The 14454-nt window shown below is 33.8% G+C and overlaps 1 protein-coding gene across 1 annotated transcript in view; it reads right to left on the reverse strand.

Moving 5' to 3' along the window:
- The window catches only part of LOC128548575 (uncharacterized), a 34322-nt gene extending 20244 nt beyond the window's left edge, over positions 1 to 14078 (reverse strand). The window contains exon 1 of the mRNA XM_053523837.1: positions 13918 to 14078. The gene's annotated coding sequence lies outside the window, so the exon portion shown is untranslated. The remainder of the gene's footprint in view (positions 1 to 13917) is intronic.
- Positions 14079 to 14454: the final 376 nt, after the last annotated feature.

The following is a 14454-nucleotide window of genomic DNA, read 5'->3' on the forward strand; positions in this document are numbered from 1 at the left end:
TTGAGAAATAAACCCTTTTCAAAAGCTGAAATTTTTTCAACTAACTGTATCTTAAACATCTTTTATAAATGATGCTAAAAACAAATTTTCTTAAAAAGTAAAATATTGAATACCGGTATGTGCTAAAATTTTTGGGCAAAGCTAAATTTTTTTAAACATTTTTATGAAGGGACAAAAATAAATTAAAACAAAAAATTTAAAAAGTAAATACAGTTTCTCCCCGTTGAAATTTCCCTTTATTCATTTCGTCCACATTTTTAAAAAAGAAACATTTTCCTTGATACCTCTTTGGGTATATGTTGTTTAATTTTCAAAAAAATACTTTTTTAAAATACGTATTATGCCCACAATAAAATGTTTTTTTTTTGGGTTTTTTTTTTTTGTTTTTTTTTTTTTTGGGGGGGGGGGGGGGTTAGTGGGTGTGTGTGCGGGGGTTTTGGGGGGGGGGGGGTTTTTTTAAAATTTCAAAATTGCCCTTAACATAATCATTTTTGTTTGGGGGGCTTTTTTTTCGTTGTAATTTCTTTTTTTCCCAAAATTTAAATTTGGACATTGACCCTTTAAAAATTTTTAAATTTTTTATAAAACAAATTATTGGATTTTTTGAAGCTTTTTAAGGCATTTTAAAATAGAATTAAAGCCAACAATTTTTTCTTATTTTTTGAAACGCCCCAAACTTTTTGGAAAAAATTTGGGGTTGATAGAAATGCCCTTTAGGAAATGCAACTAAAAAATTTTAATAAGAAAAGGCATTTTAAATTTTTAGCAGCTGAAAAAGTGCCCCTTTCCTAAAAGCCGTCTCCCCTTCCCACTGGCACCTTGCAAAAACCCCGCCCTCCCTAGTCCCTTTCCCCTCAGGGCCGTCTACCGGGCCCCCTTTTTCACCCCGTCTCCCTGGGGACGGGCCTTTTCCCACACGCCTCTGCCTAGCCCCTTTCCCTTTCACGCAGTCTACCTAGCACTGGCACATTCCTCACGCCGTTTACCTAGCACCTTCCTCACACCGTCTACCTAGGACTGGCACCTTCCTCACGCCGTCTACCTAACACTGCACCTTCCTCACGCCGTCTACCTAGCACTGGCACCTTCCACACGCCGTCTACCTAGTACCTTCCTCACGCCGTCTACCTGGCACCTTCCTCACGCTGTCTACCTAGTACTGGCACCTTCCACACGCCGTCTACCTAGCACCTTCCTTACGCCGATTACCTAGTCCCTTTCCTTAAACCGCTACCTAGCATTTGGCACTTTTCTAAACCCGTCTCCCCTAGAAACCTTTTCCCTTACCCGGGTCTCCCTAACACGGGAAACCCTTCCCCACGCCGTCATCCTAGCACTGGAAACCTTTCCTTTCACGCCGCTACCTAGCACGGGCACCTTCCTCACGCCGCCCTGCTAGCACCCTTCCTCCCCCTCTCCCTAGCATTTTCCCGGGGTCTAGCCCTTCCTAGCAATGGCACATTTCTCACGCCGTTTTCCTAGCCCCTTCCTCATTCCGTCTACCTAGCCCCCTTTGGCCCCCCACCGTTCCTCACGCCTTCCGGGGCCTTTTACCCCACTGGCCCCTTTCCTCACGCCGCCCCCCCGTTCCCCTGGGCCAATTTTGGCAACCTTCCTCACGCCGGCTGCCCCCTAAACCCCCCAACTCCCCCCCACCCCCCCGTTCCTTTACCCTAGCACCACCCTCCCCCGCACCCCCCTTTAAACCTTAAAAGGCATTTTGGCCCCCCAAAAAATTCCCCCACGCCTCCCCCCCTGGCACCTTCCTCACCCCGGTCCCTTTCCCCCCCTTTAGAACCTTGGAAATCCTTCCCCACGCCTTTTCCTACCCTTTAGCCCCCTTCCTCACGCCCCCCTCCCTCCCCTAGCACCCTTCCCCCCTTTCCCTAGTCTAACCCCCCCTTTAGAATTTTCCCCCCAAGCATTCCTCCCCACCCGGTTCCTACCCTTAGGCCCCTTTCCTTTCCCCAACCCCCGTTCCCTAAACCCTTAAATTTGCCCCCGAAACCAAAAAGTTTTTTAAAAAAACAACTTTTAAAATTTAAAAAATTAAAACCAAGGGGGCCGAATTAAAAAAAACAAAAAAATCCCCGCCCGGGGTTCCAAACCAAACCCCAAAATAATCCTTTTTATTTTCCCTTAGAAAACCTTTTTAAATTTGCAGTTTTTTGAAAAATTTTAATTTTTTTTGGGGTTGTTTTAATTTTTTTTAAAATCCAATTTTTTTTAATTTTCTTTTTTGTTTTTTTCAATTTTTCCAAAAACAAAAAAAAAACCCTTAAAAATTTAACCAAAAAAAAGGTTTAAAAGAAAAAACCCCTTAAAAATTTTTATCCCCCTTAAAAATTTTTTTTTTTTTAAAGTAACCAACCCTTTATGTTTAAACAAAAAAAGAAAAATTTGGTCCCTTTTGGTTTTTCCCCCCTAGGGCCCAATTAAAAAAAAAAGTTACAATATAAGTTATTTATAGTAACAACAAAGGGGTTTTTAAAATTTTAAAAAAAAAACCACGAAATCATTCCCAAGGTAAGTTTGGGGTAAAAATACACCTCAAAATTGGATGTAAATCTTGATTTGTACTAAAAAAAAAGGTGGCCCCCCCAAAATTTTTTCCCTACTCTAAAATGAAAAATTTAACAATAAAACTATTTATAGTAACAAAAAAGGGGAAGTAATTCAAAAGAAGGGAACTGCGAAAGACATTTTCGTCTCATAAAAGGGTGTAAAAGGGTGCCACGTTAAAACCAAAACCCCCCTCTAGGCATGAAGAAGTTTGCCCCGGGACAAAGTTTTCATTCTTGATCCTTTGACCCTAAATTTTGACCTTGCCCTTTAAGCCCTAGGGACCTGTTTTTGCGCTGACATTCCGTACCTAAATTTTGAACAATTGTCCCAACTTTCATCAAAATCCCTCCATGCAAAGAAAGATATGCAACCCCCCTAACCCTTTTTTTAGTAAAAATGCCTTGACCGTGACCCCAAAAAAAATCAACCCCCAACTACAACTTTATAAATTTTCTATACCCAATTTTCATAAAGAACTCATTTCCTAAGTTAATTTAATTGACCGAAACCCTTTTTTCCTTTTTTAAGAAGGATGACCTTAAACCTTTAAACCAAAAAACCCCCAAAAATCAATCCCAGCCTTTGCTTGAAAAAAGCTACATACAAAACCAATTTTTTTATTCAAAAAAACTTTCCCGGGAAAAAAAAAGTTTTTCCCGGAAACCCTTTTTCTATTTTAAGAAACCCGTGACCTTAAACCTTAAACCCCAAAACCCCCAAAACAATCCCAGCCTTTGCCCTTGATATAACCCTACATACACACCAATTTTATTAAAATATTTTTACCGAAACAAAAGTTTTTTCCCGGGAAAACACCAGTTTACGCCGCCGCCGCCCCCCCGCCCGACCGAAAACACCCCAATCTAATAACTCGGGTTTTCGTTGAAAACCGGGTTAAAAAAAGTACATCAATAAATGAATAATAAAAAAAATTTTTTTGTTTTCATGCCACTAAACATATAGAAACAAAATGTTTTTAAAGATCTTTTTTACTATCGTTTAAAAGAAAAAGTCTTTTTTTTCACAAAAAATATTTGTGAAATTTTTTCATTTTTTTAATTCACCGAACGTCATTTGGGGAAATTCCTGCTTTGAAGTGGTTTTTAATCGGTAAAAAAATACTTAACTTTTAACCCGGATTTTTGGACACAAGGAAGTAAATTCATAGAAAAGCATAAAGAAACCGGGAAATATTTTTCCATGCTTTTTGCTAAAAATTAAATTAAATAGTTTTAAAAAAATATAAAAATTTTTGGGGTTTAGTGGGCAAAAATTTTTGCTTTGACAAAAGGGGGCTAAAAGAGCCTAGGGGCCCGCTTCTAGTGGGGAAGCCCGTGGATCGACCCCCGGCTGCCCCAAAAAAAACCAAAAACAAAAAAACTGGTACCATAGCTCCCCTGCTTGGCTTTCCAGAAAAGGGAAAACCCGGGCCCTTTCTCTTTTCTTTATAACTCTTTTGGCCCGAGGGATTCCATCGGGAAATTTTTCAAGGGTGGTGAAAATAAGTTGAAAACCTTGCTTCACAAAACGACCTAAAATAAATGAGTAAAAATTAAAAAAACGGTGTGAATTTGCATGTTTATTTTTATTCAGAAGGTACATTACATAGTTCCGGGGACTTTTTTTTTAGGGGGATTCTTTGAACATAATTTTTTTTTAGACAAACTAAAATTTTACTGATTACTGATGTAATGCCCCTTTTTATTATATACCTCTCCCTTTTTTTTGTTTTTAGTTATTGAACAATGTTAAAAGTTTACGTTTTTAAAAGGGAATTAAGTGAAGTTTTTATTTTGCCTATTTATAGAAAATGCTTTAAAAAAAGAAAGTATCCGGCAGCAAAAAAACGAAGGTACTATAACGGAAAAATTTTTAAAAAAAAAAAAAAAAAAGGGGTTACAATGCGGGAACTTTTTTTTTTGCCTGTTCATATCAAATTTGGGAAGAAATACAAGCCGTTTTTTCCCAAAAAACAAAATTTATAGGAATTTTAAAAAATGTCTTCTGTGATAAAATTATTATTATGTTGTTTTTTCCCCCCCCCAGGGGACCAAAATCAGTAGAGGAAAAATAAAAATCAATTTTCCACGACTTCTATTTTTTTTAAATTTAAACATTAACTAAAATTACCGAAAATGGAAAAAAAATTTTAAGTTTGACCCCCAAACCCTAAATAAAAAATTTTTTAAAATGTTAAAACTAATTTCACGTCCCTGGGGTTTTCAAAAAATGGAATACCCCGTAAGAAGGCCCCATAAAAAAATGCAAAATTTTCCCCTCGCTTTTTTTCCCTCCGATTTTCCCTTTTTGGGGGCCACCCCTTTTCCCAATCAAAAAACCAATTTTTAAAAAACAAACTTTCTTGGGGTTTTTTGCCCAAATTTCCCTAGAATTTAAAACTTTCTCATACTCGCGGCAATAAAAGGGATCGGGCCCCCTTGAAAAAAAAATTATGAGGACACGCGGAACTTTCCTTAGATTTTTTGTTTTTGTTTTTTTCTGTTTTTAAAAATTGTTTTTAAAAGGGATGAAAAAATGTTCTTTCCGGGTTTTTTAGACAAAAAATTACGATCATTTGGTTTTTTTTGTAAAAAACAAAACCATTTTCCTTTAAATTGCCCTTTAAAACCCCTTTTTTAAATTTAAACAAATAGATGATAAAACACTTTTTTAAAAAAACATAGGGGTCAAAGTTAGACATTTTTAAGTTTAATGCCCGCTTGCTTTAACGCAAAAAAACTCAGGCGCGAGGGTTTATGGGAGGACGATTATGTCATCCCTTGTCGTATATTAAATTTGATAAAATAAAAAAATTTAATTAAATCTAAGTTCAAACATTTGAAAAAATTTTTCAAAAAGCCCATACAAGCAGTTGTAAAAGATAAAAGTATTACGAAAACCCATTTTTTAAATTAATTCGGCCCCATAAAAATTTGTATTTATTAAAACCGCAGCCCAAATATTTAAAAAATATTTTAAATCTCTTTTTTTGGTTTAAAACCCATCAGACAAAAATTCGTGGTTTAAAAGTTTAAAAAATTTTTTTTTTGGGGGGTTTCGTATAAACAATTAAATCTCGAGACCAAATTTTTCCCAGTTTTGTTTGTTGCATGTGATATCGAAATATTCTCACCAAAAAGGGAAGGAAAAAATTTGAATATTTTCACAAAGGGACCCCTGATAAAAAATCAGAGTTGTCTCCATTATCTTGCAGATAATTTCTCATTGAAAAAAAACAAATTTCTTTAAAATTTTTTTAAAATTCTAACTGGGGGAAAATAAACAAATTTTGGGTTTTATCACATGCTTACAGTTGAAATAAAAACCAATACAAGTCTTCTTTATGAAAAGGGGTTTTATTTGGGCTACCGGTTTACATATGTGCATCCGCAAAATTACAAAGGACACCGGGGCCCATTAAAAACAAAATTTTGGGTTATTTATGAAAATGCTCACCCATATCCGAATCATCTTTTTGGGAATAGTATTTTTTTTCAAGCGGCAGCTATTACAAATAAAATCAAACCCCCCATTTTTGTATAGCGCTATAAATTTTCATACTGCTTTTAAAAGAAATATTTGGGGAACATTTAACTAGTGTGCCCCACTGTTTAAAAAAATCCCCAATTTAAAGGCTTTACTATTAAAAACTTTTTTGTAACAAATAGTAAAAGGGAAATTTGGGTTTTGTGCCCCCCTTTTATTTTTAACAGTTTGTTGTGATAAAAAATAGAATCCCCTTTAAAATTTTTTTAGCAAAAGGGCCCCGGGATGGGTTGCAAATCCCCAAACATTAATAAAATGATAAAAGTACGTTTTGTTTTTTTAATTCTTAAAAAATTCCCTTTTGTGGAAAACGATTTTTCGTTGATCCCAAACCCCTTTTGAGTACAAAACCCTGTCAATATTTCACACAGTTAAAATTTTTTAAAATTTTAAAAAAGAGATCCGAAAAAATAAGCAACCCACATCAAATTTTCTGTCGCCAGAAAAAATCTACCATAAAAATATAATGAACCGATGAAAAGTGGAGGAAGCAAGTAATTTTATTTTATAAGAATGGCAAAAGGGCCAAACCTTATTTAATTTTGGGTTATCGCGATGAAAATTTTTTTATATCTGATATTTTAAAGTTGCATCCCCCTTTTAGGAAAACGAAGACCTTAAAAAATTTTCCCAAAAATTTTCATAATATAAATGGTCAAAATTACTTGGTTTTCAAATTAAAACATTAAAAATTTATGTAGAAAATTTTAAATGTGTTTAATGTAACCCAAAATTTGAATTAGAGACTTAAAAATTCGAAAATATTGTGACAGGTGCAAGAAGAAAATTTTACCCCGACCCCCCGGGTTTTAATACACAGCAAATGCCGACGACACTAAACACAAACTAAAAACCGGGAAGGCAATTTTAAAGTTTTAAAAACAACATATTTCATTATCCCAAAAAATAATCATTACCTATACTTTTTTACGTGTACCAAATACCAAAAAAAAGTTCCCAGCGGAAATTTTATTGGGGGTTTCCAACCCTAAAAAAGCAGAATAAGTTTTGGGGTGAGGGAAAAGGGGACAGTCCTCCTGTCCCGAAATGTCCCCATGACAGGCAAGGAACAATGTTGAAAAAAAATCCCTTTTATCAAAATTTTAAAGTTAAAAGTTTTCGGGGTCAATTCCAAAACTTGAAAAAATACCTTTTGTTTAAATTTAATGTTGAAAAAGTTTTCGGGGGCAAATTTCCCAAAGCTGAAAAAATAAACCTTTTTAAACAAAATTTAATGTTTTAAAAACTTGACGGGGTCCAAATTTTCAACGTTTTTAAAAAAAAGACCCCCCGGGGCTTTTTTTAACGGGTCAGCTTAAAAGGGCGAAACGTAAAAATAAAAACTTTAAATTAGATTACAAAAAAAATTAAGAAAAAATTTCGTTACTGCTGATTTTATCATTTTTAATAAACAGCCCTTTTGATTAAAAAAATTGTTGATTTTAAAAAATACTTTTGAAATAAAAAAAGGGACTTTACAGGAAAAAATGAAATGCAAGCATTTGCGTCAATTATTAGCTTTAAAAATAACAAAGTAAATGTTTCTTTTTGTTAATTTTAAAAAACAACACTTTTGACCTAATATTGGCCCTTTTCAAAAGAAATCAGCCCCCCGTTGAAAAAAAGTCTTTTTGATAAACCATAATTTTAAACTGATAGTAACAGAAACCCAAAATCGCAGGCTTTAAACAAAGGGGACTAAATCTAATACCCACTGACTCCCCAAACCCAAAATGCATGGGACATGTTTGCCGGGTGTGCGTAAATATAAACAAACTACTAAATATCAAGTTTAACTAACGAAATACAAAACCTTTTCGTTTTTTTAATTTTATTTAATGGCAAAAACTTTTTTTCAGGCCCAAATTTCATTTTAAAAAATACAGCTCTCATGCATAAAAGCACAATAAAATAACGTCAACTCATTTTAACAACCGTAACCCAATGACAAATATCACGTTTTGACTAAATATGTATTTACCAAACTTTCGTCTCGGGGAAGTGACTTCGACGAATTGTGCGAAGCTCCAAGAATGGCGCGAACGTACAAAGAGACCCAAAAACATAAAAATTTTTTTTCCACGCCACGTTTTTCGCCAAATTTCCCTTTTTCATTGCGTAAGGGGGGAGTAACAAATGAAAAACAGTCCCTATCAGCAAAGTTATTTCCTATTTTTATGCGAACCCGGAACCCGGTCGACAAACAATACTGCAATAACATCTATTTTATATTTCTTTTCCAAAGATATCCGGGGATGATATACGAATGTAAAAAAATATGTCCGTAATGTTTATTCACTAAAATAAAAAATTGAATACCAAACAAAAATTTAAATTTTTTGACGCAAATTTTGCGGAAACGAAATTTTAGATGCCCGTAACAACTGACAAAAATTTGGGGCCGCACTATGAAAAAATTTAAAATAGAAAATTTTTGACTAGCATAGATCAAGACCATCCGCACATCCCCCGCATCCTGGTCAGGGCCATTGGGTTTTTTGCTGGGGGGTTCCTCTGAAACCTTTTAAAGCGAACACATTATTTCCCACCATCAGTGCGGATGCCCCAGGCTGGTCTGGATCCATGCCCGGGCGTTTTATGCATTATTTTTTTTTCCTTTTGGCGCGGGCTCTTGTAAATTTTATTCCCAAACCTATACTCTGATTTGCATACAAATAATTTATGGAATAAAAATTTTTTATAAAAAATATTACAATAAAGTGGTTTATACTTTTTTTTCATGTACGTGCTTATTATCCCAAAAAAAGTTTGTTTATCAAGATTATTTTTCGTAATTTATCAAAAAAAAAGATTTTTTAAACCATAGTTTTTTTAAATTTAAACCTTTCCTAAAATTGATGAACTTTTTGATGTTTTTTCCCATACAATTTAAAGAGAATGTCCCCCCACTGGATTTTAAACAGGAAAAAGGGAAAATTTTGTTTAAAATATTTTACATTTAATTTGGAGTAAATTTTCCAAAGGAAAAATTTTTGGGGGTTAAACCCCTCTAAATGCAATATATTCCCCCAGCATAAAGTGGGGAAAAGCATGTATTATGAAAACCCAAATTTCCCCCTTTAAAAACAAAAAATTATCAAAAAATCATACATACTATATTCACAAATTCATTTGCCATATCTTAATATAAAACAAAAATTCTTTAAATCTAATAATAAAAAGTCAATTAAAAATAAACAACATAAAGGGTGACGATAAATTAAAGAAAAACATTGTTTTAAAAAACTTTTTTCTATTCATAATTGATATGTTTTCTACTATAATGTATTAATATCTATTTTTATGCAACAAGAGTCCCCTTTCCTAGTTAAAAAATGCCAAAACGCCTTTACATAAAGTTTGAGAAAATTTTTGACGTGGGGAACAAAAAATATTTTATACAAATGGGGGTTTTTTATCAATCTTGTCTGTAAATACAAAGACGATATTTGCTCTTATGGATTGTCGACTCGTAAGCACATTGTTTACTTTAGTTATCGTTTGTAAGAGAAAGACAGACTACGTGGTTTGATATCAGTAGCGAATAAAACACAATAGCAGGCAATCATTTTGACAACCTACAAAATAGCGACGACCCCAATTTCTCGGCCCCAAAAAGGGAATCCAAAATATAATGATAATTTTGGGATAAAAGGGTTTAAAGCAATTTTGGAACATACCCCATCAAATACTAGTACAATCGTAACGTTTAAAAAAAGTCATCAATTGCCCTAACCTGTACCTTGTACCAAATTTTGGGAAGTGAGAAACCCTTTCCCATTTACACAATATAAAAATTTCCCCGCTTTCCCAAGCTACAACAGCACAAAGTATTTTATGAGCACTTTAATTTATCAAAGGTATGTCCCGAAATCCTTAAAAAATAATGGTATCGTTTTTTTGAAATACTATAACTAAAAAAGTAAAATGACAAAAATTTAAAAAATGAAAATAATTTTAAAATACTTCCATTTTTCCCGAATAAGTCGAAATTTTTTAGTTTAAAGAACATCAGATTGCACACTGAAGAGTCTGAGATTATTCTTGGGAAACCAGTTCCCCTTTAATATTTAGGAAGTGGAAACCCCTTAAGGTCACCCGGGCCCAAAGTCATGTGAAAACAAACCCTTTTCCGTCAAAAACACGGACAAAAAACGTCTTTTTTTAAAAAAAGACAGGAAAACCGAAAATTTCATCTGGAAAAATTCCTTACTTTCCAATACCCCTAAAGCAAACACTATAAAATTAAAGTTGTAGAATAGTTGAGGGTTTTTTTGACCAATTTCCCTTAAAAGAAATCTTTTTTTGAATCAAAGAAATTTTTTCGTGTATTTTTATTACAAAAAAACAATGAAAAAAAATTTAAAAACCCAACAGACTGTAAAGAAAAGTTATCTAATAAATTTAACCCTTATAATAAACGGGGCTATACACTTAAAACCCTTTAAAAAAAATTTTTTAATAAATTAAACCCCCGTTGAAAAAAGTTTTTTTTCATTCCCCAATACAAGACATTATAATCAAAATTTGAAAATTTTTATATGGCATGGGCTTTGCATAAAAAATTTTTCCCCAATTTCTTTTTAAACGGGAAACCCAATTAGAATCTTTAGTAGTTTTTAACATTATTGTCAACTCGAAAAAAATTTTAGGGTTCCAAAATATATCTCAAACTTTTGCATTTAAAGCTTCAAGTTTTAAAGATTAAACTTGGGGCGGGGTTTTTGGGAATATTTAACTGAAAATGACTCCAAGAATTTGGTTTTCCAGTGTCCCAGTTTTATCTAATTTTTCCCCTATGTATGAAATGCAACTCTTGCCACTTTTGGGGAAATATGACATTTTCCCTTTTTCCCCTGTTTTCCCTTCTTAGACGTTGAAGACTTTTTTTGAAATCGAAAGCCTTCTGGGGTCTCCGACAGCCTCGGGCAGGGTTAAAAAAATACCTGTATAGACAAATTTCGAAACCTTCCCCATTCAAAAAAGTATTTATTGGGTTTTGAAAATTTTTCGGGGGGAATGACAGTACAAGTAAAATTCTATGACAAAGGGATGGGCCGTTGGTTTCCAAGTCCCATGTTCTTACCATTTTTCGCAGCTTTTTCACGGCGTTTTTAGAGCAAGAAAATTCCGGAAGGGATTTCCCCGGGATTTGGAACACAAATTTAAAAATGGGCCCTTACAATTACAGAAATGCGGGGAATTTTTCCCAAATCGTCCTTGAAAAATTGCGACGATTTCTGGCCATTCTACGAAGGGGTTTCCCTTCTCCCAGACGTAAAAGTCGGATAAAAATGCCGTGAAGATTTGGGGTGTGACGCCCTGTATCAGATGGCGTATAAAGAAAAACAAACCACAGGTACAAACACCCCCTCCCCAACCATTTCCCCAGTCAACCCCACGACAAAGTCCGTTTGAAACCTTTTCACTTCCTAATGTACGAATTAAGAACTGGAGGGCAAAAAAGAAAATAACCACGCACCAAATAATTTTTTCAATTTGCTAAAAGGGACGGGGCTTTAAGGGGAAGCGACAGACCGTATTTTCTGAATGCCCAAAAGGAAAAAATGTAAAAGGAAATTTTTGATAACCCCTATTAAATATTTTGGGCAAAAAATCTTCGAAAATCTAAACCCGCGACAAGACTCCCTTTTTAAAAAGTACCATCAAGGGTTCCTGTGTTGCAAATTAAAATCGTAAAGAAACCCCCTTTTCTCCCGAAGCCCCCTTGATATAAGCGGGAAATTTCGTAGTTGTTTGGGTTTAATTCAGCTGACAGGGGCATTTTCATGGAAATAAACACGTAGGGCCCGGGAAATGGGGCATACTCTGATATACCATGATGTAAATCGGCAAAGTAAAAAGCCAGTCAATGAATTTAGAAAATTTCAATTGCAGCGAGAATCATAATTTTTTGCATTGCGCATCTTTTTCGCAGCCAAAAACAATTTTAAAAATGACGTTTCACAGGGGAAAACCCCCAAAAAAAAAACCCGAATTTTCCCCAAAAAATAAGTACACCTGGCTTTCAAAAGAATACCCAGGAAACATGAATTCCCTCGCCGTAATTTATAGGTAATTAAGTTTTTTTTTCCCTACCTCGTGAAGATAAGGGTTTTTTGACTCCCCACAAATTTTTTGTTTTGGGAAAGGAAATTTTAAAAGTTAACCATTACAAAAGTGGTTTTAGGGCCCCCATAATTTTAAAGATGAAATAAACCCCTAGTAATGGGTGTGGGTATTGTTTATTTGTTGTTTAATGGTATTATATTTTAAAGCTTCCGTTTGGGGGTTTTCCATCTTTAAAGGCACATGAATTCGCAAAAGAGTTCTAAAAAATTTTGTTTCGAAATTTTAAATGTAAAAAATTAGAAAAAGTTTTAAACGTTTATTAAAACCCCTGTTTTTTTCCTGTTTTTTGTGTGGACAAGGGGACGTGGGGCTCTTTTGAAAACCTGCAAAATCTTTTAAATGGTAAAACGGGTTTATAAATACTGAAAATTAAAGAAAAAATTTTTATCCAAAAAATTACCAACAAAAAATCATTTTGCTAAGACTTTAAGGAAAAATAAATAAAAAGTTTAAAAATAAAATTTAAAGTTTACTAAAAGGTTTTAAAAAATTTGCCTTTTTAATTTCTTAAAAAATAATAAAGAAAAACGGGAAAAAAAATTTAAAAATAAAAGGTTTTGTACATTGGTTTAAAAAACCCCTTTAAAAACTAAAACTTTTTCAGAAAAGTTATAACCAGAATGGTGGGAAGACTTCTAAAACTTTTTTTTATTTCGAATTCCCTTTATGAAAGAAATAACTAAAAAAAACCACCAATTAAGCAAAATTTACAAACAACTGTTTGTCAAATTCAAGGTTTTAGTTCTCACTAAAGATAATAGGGCTTTAAAAAACAAAACAGGAAAAATATTTTCCTATTAACAAAAGATATTTTTTAAAAAAATCGCCCAAGTTTGAATTGGGGAAAAAATTTTTAATTTTGCACAAATATTTACATAGGCAAAAAATAGGGTAGATAAAAAAGTATTTTCATGTTGGCCGGGGGGGTTTAAACATGAACATGTTACAAGGGCCCACATTGGTTTGTAAAAAACCCCGGGGGCTAAAAACAGAAAATGTTTTTAAAACCCAAGTTGGGGAAAAATAAATTTTCAAACTGGGAAAAGTGACAAAAAACCCCCGGGCCCCAACAAACCCCCACAGTAAAAAAAAGAAGCGGGTAAAAGGTTAAAAAAATTTAAATCTGATTTACACGTATGAAATATATTTTGATTTTATTTGTGAAAGAAAGATATGTTCACTAAAGCATTCATTTCAAACTAAAATTTCGATTTTACCTGCAAAACATAATTACGGCATACGTAAGATGAAAAACGTAAATAAGTCCCACAATTGTTTCTAGATTTCCTTCAATATGAAGGCTTACAGGTTCGTAAAAGATCGGGTACATCCAATTCCTTTTTTAAACAGTACCAAATGTTTCTTAGTGCATTACGACATAGACTTGCAAAACACAGAAGATTTCGGTAAACAGATAAAAAACATAACGAGACATATTTATCGTACGACGAAAAAAAATGTAAAGAAACAGAAAGGCGACTGTCTGCATATACTAAATACAAGGATCTTTTACGATTAAGAATTATTTTGCTATAAATACGGAAGTATGTTAGCTAATTATTAAATTTTCATTCTTGATAAAGGCTGAACATAACATAAAACTGTACTGTATGCATAAAAATAATAGTTCCATTTTCATGCACAGAATACGGCGTTTAGGATAAATAAACTTACCATCGGTTTAGAAATGTTTCCTAAATTCCCGAAAATATTCTGTTGCAATAATTGTCATTCTTCCCTATTTATAATAACATGTTGTTAAAGCTATCTTTGCTCGTAATCAACACCTCCCAATATCTAAGCTAAATATGACGTATGTAGCAAAACTGAATCCGGATTCATATGTATTGAATTTGAATAATACGAAATAAAGTTATACGGAGTGCTATGGAATCATGTTAGGGCCATCAAAGCAGCTAGTTGTCGTCCGTGACGCGCAAAACTCGACCGTAAAATATTTGAACAAGGCGCGACTGTACGGTATTATGCGTGACAGTTTTGATGCGACAATAGTGTATAAACACGCTCTTATATACATTTCGAGGCATTTACACAAAAGAAAACTGATCTGAAAAGCGAACATATTCCAAAAGATTTATCATATAACCGGCATTATTTCATAGACCAAAATTGAGGTTTTAAAACACCTAAAAATATTATTTTAATTTTCCCTAGAGAATCTGTAATTTATCTCGTCGTTTACTGAGTGTC

Source organism: Mercenaria mercenaria, chromosome 14 (genome assembly GCF_021730395.1).
Source record: "Mercenaria mercenaria strain notata chromosome 14, MADL_Memer_1, whole genome shotgun sequence".
NCBI lineage: Eukaryota > Metazoa > Mollusca > Bivalvia > Venerida > Veneridae > Mercenaria > Mercenaria mercenaria.